This window comes from Serinus canaria, chromosome 8 (assembly GCF_022539315.1).
Source record: "Serinus canaria isolate serCan28SL12 chromosome 8, serCan2020, whole genome shotgun sequence".
Lineage (NCBI taxonomy): Eukaryota > Metazoa > Chordata > Aves > Passeriformes > Fringillidae > Serinus > Serinus canaria.
Window position 1 is genome coordinate 556398 of NC_066322.1, and position 12701 is coordinate 569098.

General features: G+C 49.7%; 1 protein-coding gene and 1 long non-coding RNA gene across 7 annotated transcripts in view; both read left to right on the forward strand.

Annotated features, from left to right (window-relative positions):
- NEGR1 (neuronal growth regulator 1) overlaps positions 1-12701 on the forward strand; it is a 164109-nt gene that overhangs the window by 58885 nt on the left and 92523 nt on the right. The window lies entirely within an intron of this gene.
- LOC127059882 (uncharacterized) lies at positions 6837-9578 on the forward strand. The gene is made up of 3 exons (XR_007778201.1): positions 6837-7490; positions 8041-8911; positions 8993-9578. It is a non-coding gene; the product is annotated as an uncharacterized LOC127059882 (long non-coding RNA).

Here is a 12701-nt window from a genome sequence, read left to right on the forward strand (position 1 = left end):
GTCCCTGCCCACCAGGGAGTGTCCTAGTCCCTGTCCATGCAGGGATTGTCCCTGTCCATCAGGGAGTGTCCCTGTCCATGGAAGGAGTGTCCCTGTCCATGCTGGGACTGTCCCTGTCCCTGTCCATCAGGGAGTGTCCCTATCCATCAGGGACTGTCCCTGTCCATCAGGGAGCGTCCCTGTCCATGCTGGGACTGTCCCTGTCCATCAGGGATTGTCCCTATCCCTGTCCATGGAAGGACTGTCCCTGTCCATGCTGGAACTGTCCCTGTCCATCAGGGACTGTCCCTGTCCATCAGGGAGTGTCCCTGTCCATGCTGGGACTGTCCCTGTCCCTGTCCCTGTCCCTGTCCCTGTCCCTGTCCCTGTCCCTGTCCCTGTCCCTGTCCATGGAAGGAGTGTCCCTGTCCATGCTGGGACTGTCCCTGTCTCTGTCCATCAGGGAGTGTCCCTGTCCCTGTCCCTGTCCATGCTGGGACTGTCCCTGTCCCTGTCCCTGACCCTGTCCCTGTCCATGGAAGGAGTGTCCCTGTCCATGCTGGAACTGTCCCTGTCCATGGAGGGACTGTCCCTGTCCCTGTCCTTCAGGGAGTGTCCCTAAGTTTGGTCACCACGGGCTGGGGCTGGGGGTCTGTGCAGGGCCAGGGGCTGGCCCCACCACCCCTGAGGGTGCCTTAGGATGTTCCATATTTCTCCCTAATCCAATCCAGCTATTTGCATAACTACCTAATTTCCAGCGTGCTATTTGCATTGGAATACGAGAATAAATATGCATAAATAAAAGTTATGTTCAAAGAAAATGAAGCCAGCAACGATCCCTTCCCAGTGTTCCAAGGCAATTAAAAAGTTAGACACATGTATGGCTGCTTTTCCATACGAGAACTGCCTAAAAGACCTTCAAAATCTATTTAAATTCTGCCTTCTGTATTATATTAGTTCATTATAAAGCCTTTTAGTTAATTCGCTTTATCCTTAAAGGCTTAAAATTCTAATTAAATTTTATATCATACCCCACATTCATTAATATATTCCTTTAAAAGCGTTTGTAATTCATTGTCTTTATCACTGTCACAATTAAACACGTTACTCTAGTCTGGATCTCAGGAACGAGCAGCAGCTGCTCTGCCAGCAGGGCTGAAAAGGCACAGAGGAGCTCGTCTCCCCTTCTCTTCCTGCTCCTGGGTGCCAGCCCTGCTCACAGGGTGGCAGTGACCCCCCCAGTCTGTCTCTTCCTGGCAGGGCCACCCCTCCCTGCCCACTCTGCCAGTGCCAAGGGATGGCAGCTGCTGGGCTTGGCAGGCAAGCAGAGGATGCAGAGGATTACCTGCCCACCCTGCCCTTAGCCTGGCCCTTGTGAAGTGGGGCACTCACAGCAAGCTCTGCCCTGGCTGGGAGGGCTCCAGGCCTGCCCTGGCACCACTGATGTGTTTTTAACAGATGATCCACAAGGAGCAAGCTGTGGCTGTTGGGCACAGTCACACTCGAGGGCACTTTGGATGCTGCAGCCTCTGCTGCTCGTGCCAGGGCAGCTCGCAGCCTCCCAGCAAGGCAAACCTGAGCAGCCAGCAGGACCCTGAGCTGGGCACTCTGGGGTGAGGGAGCAGGGCTGGGCCAGGATTCTCTTGGGAAAAAACAAGTCCCAGAATCCCTGGGTAAATTTAAACACAGAAGGCTCTGGGGCCAGGTGAAAATATTCTGGGTTTGGTTCTGGAATTCTGAAGCACTGCCCAGGCTGGGACATTTGTGTGCCTGTCCTGGAAGGGTCAGGGGGAACAGGGATTTCCCATCCCCACCCTCCAGGCTCTACCAGCCCACAGGAGCCTCTCCCAGCTGGATTCCTCACTCCCATCCTCCCCAGATCCCCCAGGAGCTGGGATCCTCATTCCCATCCTCCCAGATCCCACAGGAGCTGGGCTCCTCACTCCCATGAGATCCCTGTGCCCCTCTGTGCCCACCCAAACCCTGAGAGCTCCCTGTGACCCCCTGTGCCCACCCAAACCCTGAGAGCTCCCTGTGACCCCCTGTGCCCACACAAACCCTGAGAGCTCCCTGTGCCCTCTGTGCCCACCCAAACCCTGAGAGCTCCCCTGTGCCCACCCAAACCCTCAGAGCTCCCTGTGCCCCCCTGTGCCCACCCAAACCCTGAGAGCTCCCTGTGACCCCCTGTGCCCACCCAAACCCTGAGAGCTCCCTGTGCCCACCCAAACCCTGAGAGCTTCCTGTGCCCCTCTGTGCCCACCCAAACCCTCAGAGCTCCCTGTGCTCCTCTGTGCCCACCCAAACCCTGAGAGCTCCCTGTGCCCCTCTGTGCCCACCCAAACCCTCAGAGCTCCCTGTGCTCCTCTGTGCCCACCCAAACCCTGAGAGCTCCCTGTGCCCCTCTGTGCCCACCCAAACCCTGAGAGCTTCCTGTGCCCCTCTGTGCCCACCCAAACCCTGAGAGCTCCCTGTGCCCCTCTGTGCCCACCCAAACCCTGAGAGCTCCCTGTGCCCACCCAAACCCTGAGAGCTTCCTGTGCCCCTCTGTGCCCACCCAAACCCTGAGAGCTCCCTGTGCCCCTCTGTGCCCACCCAAACCCTGAGAGCTCCCTGTGCCCACCCAAACCCTGAGAGCTCCCTGTGCCCCTCTGTGCCCACCCAAACCCTGAGAGCTCCCTGTGCCCTCTGTGCCCACCCAAACCCTGAGAGCTCCCTGTGCCCTCTGTGCCCACCCAAACCCTGAGAGCTCCCTGTGCCCTCTGTACCCACCCAAACTCTCACTTCTCTGAGTTTCAGAGCTGTTTCCTTCCACAGATCTATCGAGGCAGCACTTTCAGTGCTGAGCTCCAGCACCTGGTTTCCTCAAATCCCAGAACCCCCGAGTGGGTTGGGTGTGAAGGGCCCCCAAATCCCACCCAGTGCCACCCTGCCATGGCATGGCCACCTCCCTCTGTCCCAGGCTGCTCCTTGGGCAGTGCCAGGGGCACAGGGGCAGCCCCAGCTGCTCTGGGCACCCTGTTGGTGGTTCTGTTCCCAATCCTAGCTGTTATTCCAAGGCTGGAGCTGAAGGGATGGTCCTGAGCCCACCTGGCAGCTCCTCCCGGGGCTCCTGGGGGATGCAGGTGCTGGCACCCACCTTCCCCTCCAGCCTGGAATGAGTCACTCCAGAGCCTGGGGCGGTGTTTTATCCTTCATTTTCTCCCAGATTTTGTTTGGGTTTGTTGTAGGTTTCAGCTGTCATCAACCCCTCAGTTGTATAACCCTTCTCCCAGGCTTTTTTGTTATTTTCTCCTTTGCTGCATTAGGATGCAATTATGCACTTCAGCTAATTGCCAGTTACTTAGTGTCAAAATGCATAATGTGTCTGAAATGTCCTCGCCTTCCCTGTCAGGATCCCGAGCAGAGCAGGGAACGAACACAAGCTATTACTCTTGTCAAGAATTTACCTGAAAAGATATTTTTTTTCTCCTTGCTCCGTCAGGTTTTTGGGCGCGGCGTTGTGATTGCAGGCATTTAAAATGTACCAACTTTCTATTGACAAATGATTCGTTCTCCAGGCAGTTTTGGTGCAGGACAGATTTATAAATTCAGAATTATAAATTCACATTTGGTTTGGCACGGACTTGGGGCTGATAAATCTGGAAAGGTTTTTGCAGGCTAATGCAAGTGGACAGCAGCAAGTGCCAGAGAGCATTAGGAAAATGGAAATCTGCTTCACAGCTGAATTTACCCTCTCAGAGACACTGAATGCATTTGAATATTTTATCTCAGATACGCGTGAGGAAGCTGGGAAAAGGTTTAAATTTTAAAAGTGGCATAATTAATGGCAGAGCTAATAATGGCCCACCTGGCTGAGGTGTGTTTGCTGCTAAAAAAGGAGATTTTTCTGCTCACATTGGCACGCTGCCGGGCTTCTCTTTCAGAGCTCTCAAGTCACATCATTTTTGGCACATGAGAATTATTTTTAAAAGAAAATGAGAAAGATCCAGAGTCAGGGAATTCTGGAGGAGGGGGCCTGGAGCAAGGTGAGCCTGGGAAAGGCAGTGGGGCTCCACCAGGCAGGCACTGCTGGAGAACAAACACTCCCCCAGAGAAAATCTGTTCACTTCTGTGGCTTAATGAAAAATTACTGGAAATCTCCGGAATCTGGCATTCCACAGCTTTCTGCACCTGAGCTGCCAGTTCAGGAAAAGTTCACGGAGCAGCCTACCTAAAACCAGGAACCCAAGGGAGAGCACAGGGGAGAGGCTGTGCCTCAACCCCCTCCTCTCAGCTGCTGGGGGATGTCTGGCTGGGGAAACAATCCCAAATGGGGGCCTGCTCCAGCTCTGGGCTAGAGCTGCAGGGCAAAGCGATTATCCATGGGAAATAAATTATATTTGTTATTTCTTTATATAAAATAAATAGTTTTATTTATTTTATATAAAAATAATAAATATTTTTGATTTATATAAAATAATAATAATTATTATTTATTTTATATAAATAAATACGAAATTTATTTATTAGTTAGTTATATAAATAAATAACTTTATTTATTTTATATAAATACATAGAAATATTATTTCTGTTATATAAATAATTAATATTTAGTATTTATTTTATATAAATCAATAATAAATAAATTATTTATTTATTTATATCACAATTAATTAATTTATTTATAATTAATTAAATTTAATTTATTTAATATCTAACTTAACTGTCTTTCATTTATTTATATAAATAATTAATTATTTGTTTATATCAATATAAATAAATAACCTATTATTTCATAAATAATAAATTTATTTTTAAAATAATAAATATTTAAAATAAATAAATAAATATTTATTTTAAAATAAATAAATGGTTGAGCTGAGAGCAGCCTCCCCTCTCAGCAGAGCCTGGGGTTGGTTCCTCGTGCCCAGGGCAGAGAGGGGCAGCCAGGCAATGACTCTCACGCCACCCTGAGCTCTTCCTGCTGCAGGACTGTGCAATCCCACAGAACCACAAACTCCTGGCACCTGAGCCCAGGACAGGCTCTTGGTCAGGGCCAGGCAGGGAGGATTCAGTGAAAATGTTGGGAAATTCACCCACAAACACCAGAGGTTTGTGTCCCCAAAGGAGGCAGAGCAGTCCTTTTTCTTTATTCCAATAAAGGCAGAGGCCACGGGGCATTCTCCTGGAGTCTCTAGAATTTCTGGAGGACACAGCCTCCTTCTCATCCCCATTTCCAGCCACATTTCCCTTCTCCCTTTCCCCATTTCTGAGCTACTTGCGAGGTTCAGACTCAGAAATGTGTTACTGCACGTTTCATAGGCTGCAATGGAAATAAATCAGTGGGGCTGAGAGCTCCCAGAGTGCCTGCCCAGTGGGCAGCAGCCCCTGAAATGCCTGGGAGCATGGGGAGGCTGGAATGTGTTCCAGCAGCACATGGAACAATGGGAATCTCACCTGGAGCTCGCAGCCCAGTCTGTTTGCCTCCCCCAGCTCTAATGAAGATTGACAAGGTTATCCAGAGCAGGAGAACAAATATTACAGGAACTGGAGATGTGCTGGCACACGACTGAAGAATGACATGAAATTAAATTTCCAGGCAGGAAATATGAGCACAATTAAGACAAGGCTACTGGAGAAAATGCAGGGGAAATTCGTGCAGGATTCCTTGGGCTTTGAGCTCCTGGGCTACAGAATCCTGGAATGGCTTGGGCTGGAAGGGACTCAGAGCCCACCCAGTGCCACCCTGCCATGGCAGGGACCTCAAAGCCCACCCAGTGCCACCCTGCCATGGCAGGGACCTCAAAGACACCCAGTGCCACCCTGCCATGGCAGGGACCTCAGAGCCCACCCAGTGCCACCCTGCCATGGCAGGGACCTCAGAGCCCACCCAGTGCCACCCCTGCCATGGCAGGGACACCTCCCACTGTCCCAGGGTGTCCCAGTGTCCAGCCTGGCCTTGGGCACTGCCAGGGATCCAGGGGCAGCCCCAGCTGCTCTGGGAATTCCATCCCAGCCCCTCCCCACCCTGCCAGGAACAAGTCCCAGTTCCCAAAATCCCATCCATGCCTGCCCTCTGGCAGTGGCAGCCATCCCCCCTTGTCCCTTGTGAACAGCCTCTTCCCATCTGTCCCGTAGCTCTTCCTGGTCCTGGTAGGTCCTGGAAGGCCACAGCTGGGTCTCCCTGAAGCTCCTCTTCTCCAGTTGTTGGAGGAAGGTTTTTGACACTTATTCTTGCATAAAAGTAAAATATCAGGACTGGCACAGGTGCCCAGAGCAGCTGGGGCTGCCCCTGGTCCCTGGCAGTGCCCAAGGCCAGGCTGGACACTGGGACACCCTGGGACAGTGGGGGTGTCCCTGCCATGGGAATGGGATGAGCTTTAAGGTCCTTTTCGACCCAAACTATTCCATGATTTAATCTAAAGTAAAAGCTTGCAGATATTTGATGTAAAGGTGAATTTTCATGTGTTGTTGTGTGTTTTCCAGCGTGGTTTCTGTGCATGGTTCCCACCTGTTCCCACACTCAGCATCCTTCCACACCTCACACAGAGATTATCAATAACCAGTAATCAATACAGTTTACAAAGGTCTGCTCTGAAGGGAAATTGCTACATTTCAAAGGATGTGGCTCTCTCTCCCCCTCTCTTCTCCAGGTAAAATGAACAGCCAGCTCACTTTGAACAGGGATTAGGAGGCTGGGTATGCTTTCTTCAAAGGAAAAACGTAAAGAGGAGAGAGAATTCCCCCTGGCTGCTGCTATTAAAAAGCTGTTTATAGAGGAAGTGCCCAAGGAAAGGCTCCAGAGCAGCCCCCTGGTGCACAGGGCTGTGCAGGAAGGGGAACGGCCTGGGAAGGGACCCCGGGGGCACCGAGGGCTTTCCCAGCAGGGATAAAACCTGTTGGACACAGGCAGAGGCTGTTTGGGCAGGCAGAGAGGGGGTCTGGGGGCTCCGTGCTGGTTTAGGGGCTCCCTCTTTGAGTACTCGTTGTGGGTGTGCTCAATGCTTGTTTGTGTGCTCAGTGATCGTTGAGGTGCCCAAGGATAATTTAAGGGCTCAGTGATTGTTTAGGTGCTCAGTGTTCCTGTGCCCAAGGATTATTTATGTGTTAAATGATTGTTTAGGTGCCCAAGGATTATTTAAGTGCTCAATAACTGTTTAGGTGCTCAAGGATTATTTAAGTGCTCAGTGATTGTTTAGGTGCTCAGTGTTCATGTGGCCAAGGATTATTTAAGTGTTCAATGATTGTTTAGGTGCCCAAGGATTATTTCAGTGCTCAGAGATTGTTTAGGTGCCCAAGGATTATTTAAGGGCTTAATGACTGTTTAGGTGCTCAAGGATAATTTAAGTGCTCAGTGATTGTTTAGGTGCCCAAGGATTATTTAAGTGTTCAATGATTGTTTAGGTGCCCAAGGATTATTTAAGGGCTCAATGACTGTTTAGGTGCTCAAGGATTTTTAAGTGCTCAATGTTTAGGTGCTCAGTGTTTGTGTGTGTGCTCAAGGCTTGTTTAAGTACTCAATGATTGTTTAGGTGCTCCAGGATTTTTTATGTGCTCAATATTTGGGTGTTTAGGTGCTCAATGCTCGTGCTCAATGTGTGTCTAAGTGTTCAATGATTGTTTAGGTGCCCAAGGATTATTTAAGTGCTCAATGTTTAGGTGCTCAATATTTAGGTGTTCAGTGTTTAGGTACTCAAGATTTAGGTGCCCAATGTTTGTTTAGGTGATCTGTATTTAAGTGCTGAATGTTTGGGTGCTAGGTGTTTGTTTAAGTGCTCAATGATCATTTAGATGTTAAATGTTTAGGTGCTGAATGTTTGTTTAGGTGCTCATTGACTGTTTCAGTGCTCAGTGATTGTTTAGGTGCCCAAGGATTATATAAGTACTCAGTGATTGTTTAGGTGCTCAGTGTTCCTGTGCCCAAGGATTATTTAAGTGTTCAATGATTGTTTAGGTGCCCAAGGATTATTTAAGGGCTCAATGACTGTTTAGGTGCTCAAGGATTTTTAAGTGCTCAATGTTTAGGTGCTCAGTGTTTGTGTGTGTGCTCAAGGCTTGTTTAAGTACCCAATGATTGTTTAGGTGCTCCAGGATTTTTTGTGTGCTCAATATTTGGATGTTTAGGTGCTCAATGCTCGTGCTCAATGTTTGTCTAAGTGTTCAATGATTGTTTAGGTGCCCAAGGATTATTTAAGTGTTCAGTGATTGTTTAGGTGCCCAAGGATTATTTAAGGGCTCAATGTTTAGGTGCTCAATGTTTGTTTGTGTGCTCAGTGTTTGTTTAAGTACTCAGTGATTGTTTAAACGCTCAAGGATTTTTTATGTGCTCAATATTTAGGTGTTCAGTGTTTAGGTGCTCAATATTTAAGTGCTCAGTGTTCAAGTGCCCAATGTTTGTTTAGGTGATCTGTGTTTAAGTGCTGAATTTTTGGGTGCTAGGTGTTTGTTTAAGTGCTCAACCATCATTTAGGTGCTCAGTGTTTAGGTGCTGAATGTTTGTTTAGGTGCTCATTAATTGTTTCAGTGCTCAGTGATTGTTTAGGTGCTCATTAATTGTTTCAGTGCTCAGTGATTGTTTAGGTGCTCATTAATTGTTTATGTACTCAATGATTGTTTAAGTGCTCCATATGTAAGTGCCCAGTGTTTCTATAGGTGCTCAATGTTTAGGTGCTCACCGTTGGGGTGTTCAACACTGTTTAAGTGCTCAGTGTTTGTTTAGGTGCTCAATGATTTTTAGGTGCTCAGTGCTTAAGTGTTCAGTGTTAGTTTGGGTGTTCAATGACTGTTCAGGTGCTCAATAACTGTTCAAGCCCCCAGTGTTTCAGTGTTCAGTGTTAGTTTGGGTGTTCAGTGTTAGTTTGGGTGTTCAGTGACTGTTCAGGTGCTCAATAACTGTTCAAGCCCCCAGTGTTTCAGTGCTCAGTGTTAGTTTGGGTGTTCAATGACTGTTCAGGTGCTCAATCAACTTGCTATCTGTTCAAGCCCCCAGTGTTTCAGTGTTCAGTGTTAGTTTGGGTGTTCAGTGACTGTTCAGGTGCTCAATAACTGTTCAAGCCCCCAGTGTTTCAGTGTTCAGTGTTAGTTTGGGTGTTCAGTGACTGTTCAGGTGCTCAATAACTGTTCAAGCCCCCAGTGTTTCAGTGTTCAGTGTTAGTTTGGGTGCTCAGTGTTAGTTTAGGTGCTCACTGTTGGATGTTCAATGATTGTTTAAGTGCTCCATGTTTGCTTAGGTGCCCAAGGATTTTTTCAGTGCCCAGTGTTTGTTTAGGTGCTCAGGGGTTGTTTGGGCGTTCAGTGTTGAAGTGCCAATGTTTGTTTGGATGTTCAATGATTGTTTAAGTGCTCCATGTTCAAGTGGTCAGTGTTTGTTTGGGTGTTAAAGGATTGTGTAAGTGACTGTTTAAGTGCTCAGTGTTAGTTTAGGTGGTCGGTCAGGACTGTTCTCTTAGAAAGGCAATTGGTGAAGGTTTCTTTGGGTAGTCCAGGAATGTTTGTTTGGGTTCTGCAATTGGTGCTTGTTTGTTTGGGCTGTTCAGGAATGTTTTTGGGTTGTCCAATTGGTGTTTGTTTGGGTAGTCCAGGAATGGATTTTTGGGTTGTCCAATTGGTGTTTGTTTGGGTTTTCCAGAAATGGGTTTTTGGGTTGTCCAGTTGGTGTTTGTTTGTTTGGGCTGTTCAGGAATGTTTTTGGATTGTCCAATTGGTGTTTGTTTGTTTGGGTTTTCCAGGAATGTTTTTGGATTGTCCAATTGGTGTTTGTTTGTTTGGGTAGTCCAGGAATGGATTTTTGGGTTGTCCAGTTGGTGTTTGTTTGGGTTGTCCAGGAATGGATTTTTGGGTTGTCCAATTGGTGTTTGTTTGTTTGGGTTTTCCAGGAATGGATTTTTGGGTTGTCCAGTTGGTGTTTGTTTGGGTTTTCCAGGAATGGATTTTTGGGTTGTCCAGGAATGGATTTTTGGGTTGTCCAGTCGGTATTTGTTTGTTTGGGTAGTCCAGGAATGAGTTTTTCTGATTGCAAATTGGTGTTGGTTTGTTTGGGTTGTGGGTGGAATGTTGTTTGGGAAGGTGGTTCCTCCTTCCCTGAGTGCACCATCCCCTGAGCCCCCCAAGCCCCCCGTGCTGGGCATTGCCATTTGTCCCAGGCAGCAGTGGGGGTGTTTAATATCAGTCAGAGGAAACTCAAACTCCCCCTTTGGGTCCCTTCTCCTCCCAAGGCTGGCCTGGGTGACTCTGGAGGTTGCTCGGAGCGTGGGCTGAGGTTTCTGGTTTGAGGGGCTCAGGGCAGTGCTGGGACACAGAGGCACCCCCTGCCTGAGCCCTGGCCCTGCCTGGTGGGCAGGGAGAGCTGGGTGAGCTGCTCCCCTCTGTGGGCACTGCTCTGCAGCTCTGGGCTGGAATCCTGCCCTGACCCTGCCTGGTGGGCACGGAGAGCTGGGTGAGCTGCTCCCCTCTGTGGGCACTGCTCTGCAGCTCTGGGCTGGAATCCTGCCCTGGCCCTGCCTGGTGGGCAGGGAGAGCTGGGTGAGCTGCTCCCCTCTGTGGGCACTGCTCTGCAGCTCTGGGCTGGAATCCTGCCCTGACCCTGCCTGGTGGGCACGGAGAGCTGGGTGAGCTGCTCCCCTCTGTGGGCACTGCTCTGCAGCTCTGGGCTGGAATCCTGCCCTGGCCCTGGAGTTCCCTGGGCCGTGCTCTCCTCCCCAAGGTACAGCTCCTTTCCTTGCTGCACTGCGTGGTGTGAGGAGCAGTGGTGGCAGGGGAAGGACAGTGCCAGCCTGGGACCCTCCTCCATTCATCCCTGGGACCCCTCTCCATCCATGCCTGGGACTCTTCTCCATCCATCCATCCCTGGGACCCTTCTCCATCTATCCCTGGGACTCTTCTCCATCCATCCCTGGGACCCTCCTCCATTCATCCCTGGGACCCCTCTCCATCCATGCCTGGGACTCTTCTCCATCCATCCATCCCTGGGACCCTTCTCCATCCATCCCTGGGACTCTTCTCCATCCATCCATCCATCCATCCCTGGGACCCTTCTCGATCCATCCATCCCTGGGACCCTTCTCGATCCATCCATCCCTGGGACACTGCTCCCTCCATCCATCCCTAGGACTCTTCTCCATCTATCCATCCATCCATCCATCCATCCATCCATCCATCCATTATCCATCCATCCATCCATCCATCCATCCATCCATCCATCCATCCATCCATCCATCCATCCATCCATCCATCCATCCATCGCTGGGACCCCTCCCCACCCAACCCCAGGACCCCTCCCCAGTGCTGCCCTGCTGGGCTGGCCCAGGGGGGCTCCATCCCTCCTTCCCAGCAGGATCTGCCCCCCGGGAGCTGTTCAATAGTGCTGTTAATAATGCATTAGGCTGGAGCAAGCAGCTGGGAGGTTCATCCAAAAATCTGACTGCTGCTGGCAAACACAGCCCGAGCCATCTGTGCCAAGGCCCTGTATTTACATCATCCATCCACAACCAGTTCCTGCTCTTGTAAATCAAGAGATCATTGTGATTCTCCTGAAAGATTCCTTGTGGTGAAAGACTGCAGCACAATTAAATTTGCCTTCTTTTATTATTTATCACTAATATTCCTACCCGGGGTATATCAACAGAGTAAATGTTCCGGGAGATAAGCCCAGATGAAATCATGGATCAGCCCTGGTGGAAGGGAGACAAATGGAGCCATTCAGTCATGAGTTTGGGCAGGAATCCTATTGCATGAGAGCCTCTGGTGTTCTGAAATTTTGTTTTCATTCCGCCGGGGGTTGGAGATTGCTCCTGAAACATTCTGGCAACAATGAAAGTGCAAAAAAGCGGAACTGTGTGCCAGCAGCACTGTGTGACATGGATTGTCATCTAGTGACCTGCTGGGGGGACACTTGTGGGGACTGTGCTGTGCCTGCCAGGGAGCAGAGGTGTGCCACAGATCACCCTGCCCTGGAGCAGGAGCCAGCCTGCAGTGACACAGCGGTGCCTGTGCCCCGTGCATGGGAGGGTTTGGGTGGGACTGGGACTCCTCTGGGCTCTTCTCAGCCCCCTTTGGAGGTTTCTGCACCTTTGGATCTGCCTGGTCAGACGTGAGGTACCCGTGGGGCTGGTTATTTATTTACAAACCTGCTGTCTCTGCTATAAAAAGCTTTGCAATAGCCCAATAATAAATGCATTCATCACCACATCTGCTGTAATCACTGCAGCTCCTGAGCTGCTATTTGGCTCTCATTAGCTGCAACTCCCATTCACCTATAATTTTGGAGAACACACAATTATGTGTTATCACTCCTTCAAGTGATTACTACACTGGATGTTTTTAAGATAATGGCGTGGAACACGCCGTGATGAATTGCCCCTCTCCAGGTAGTTTTGTTTCTGTCATTAACTCTATTATTTTATTTAAAGCAGCCTGGAGGAGCTGTGGGGCAGGGCTGGCATCACCTGCTCGGGGAAGGGTCCGGGGTCGAGGGTGATCCGATAAAGGACGTGGCCCAGCACACAATTATCTCCCTCCTGCCTGTCCTCCCCACTCACACTGCAGATATTATTATGAGGAGATTGAAACCCCACCCTGTTGCACCTGGAAAGGTCCTTTTTTCATTCAGCTTTGATAGTGATAAAAGCCTTTTCAGGGAGAACAGGAATACTGAGAAATCCCGGGAGAAGAGAAGAGGGGAGAGGAGCCCAGCCCTGGCGAGGAGCAGGAGCAGCCACAGCTCTGCCTGCAGCTGGGCTGGCACT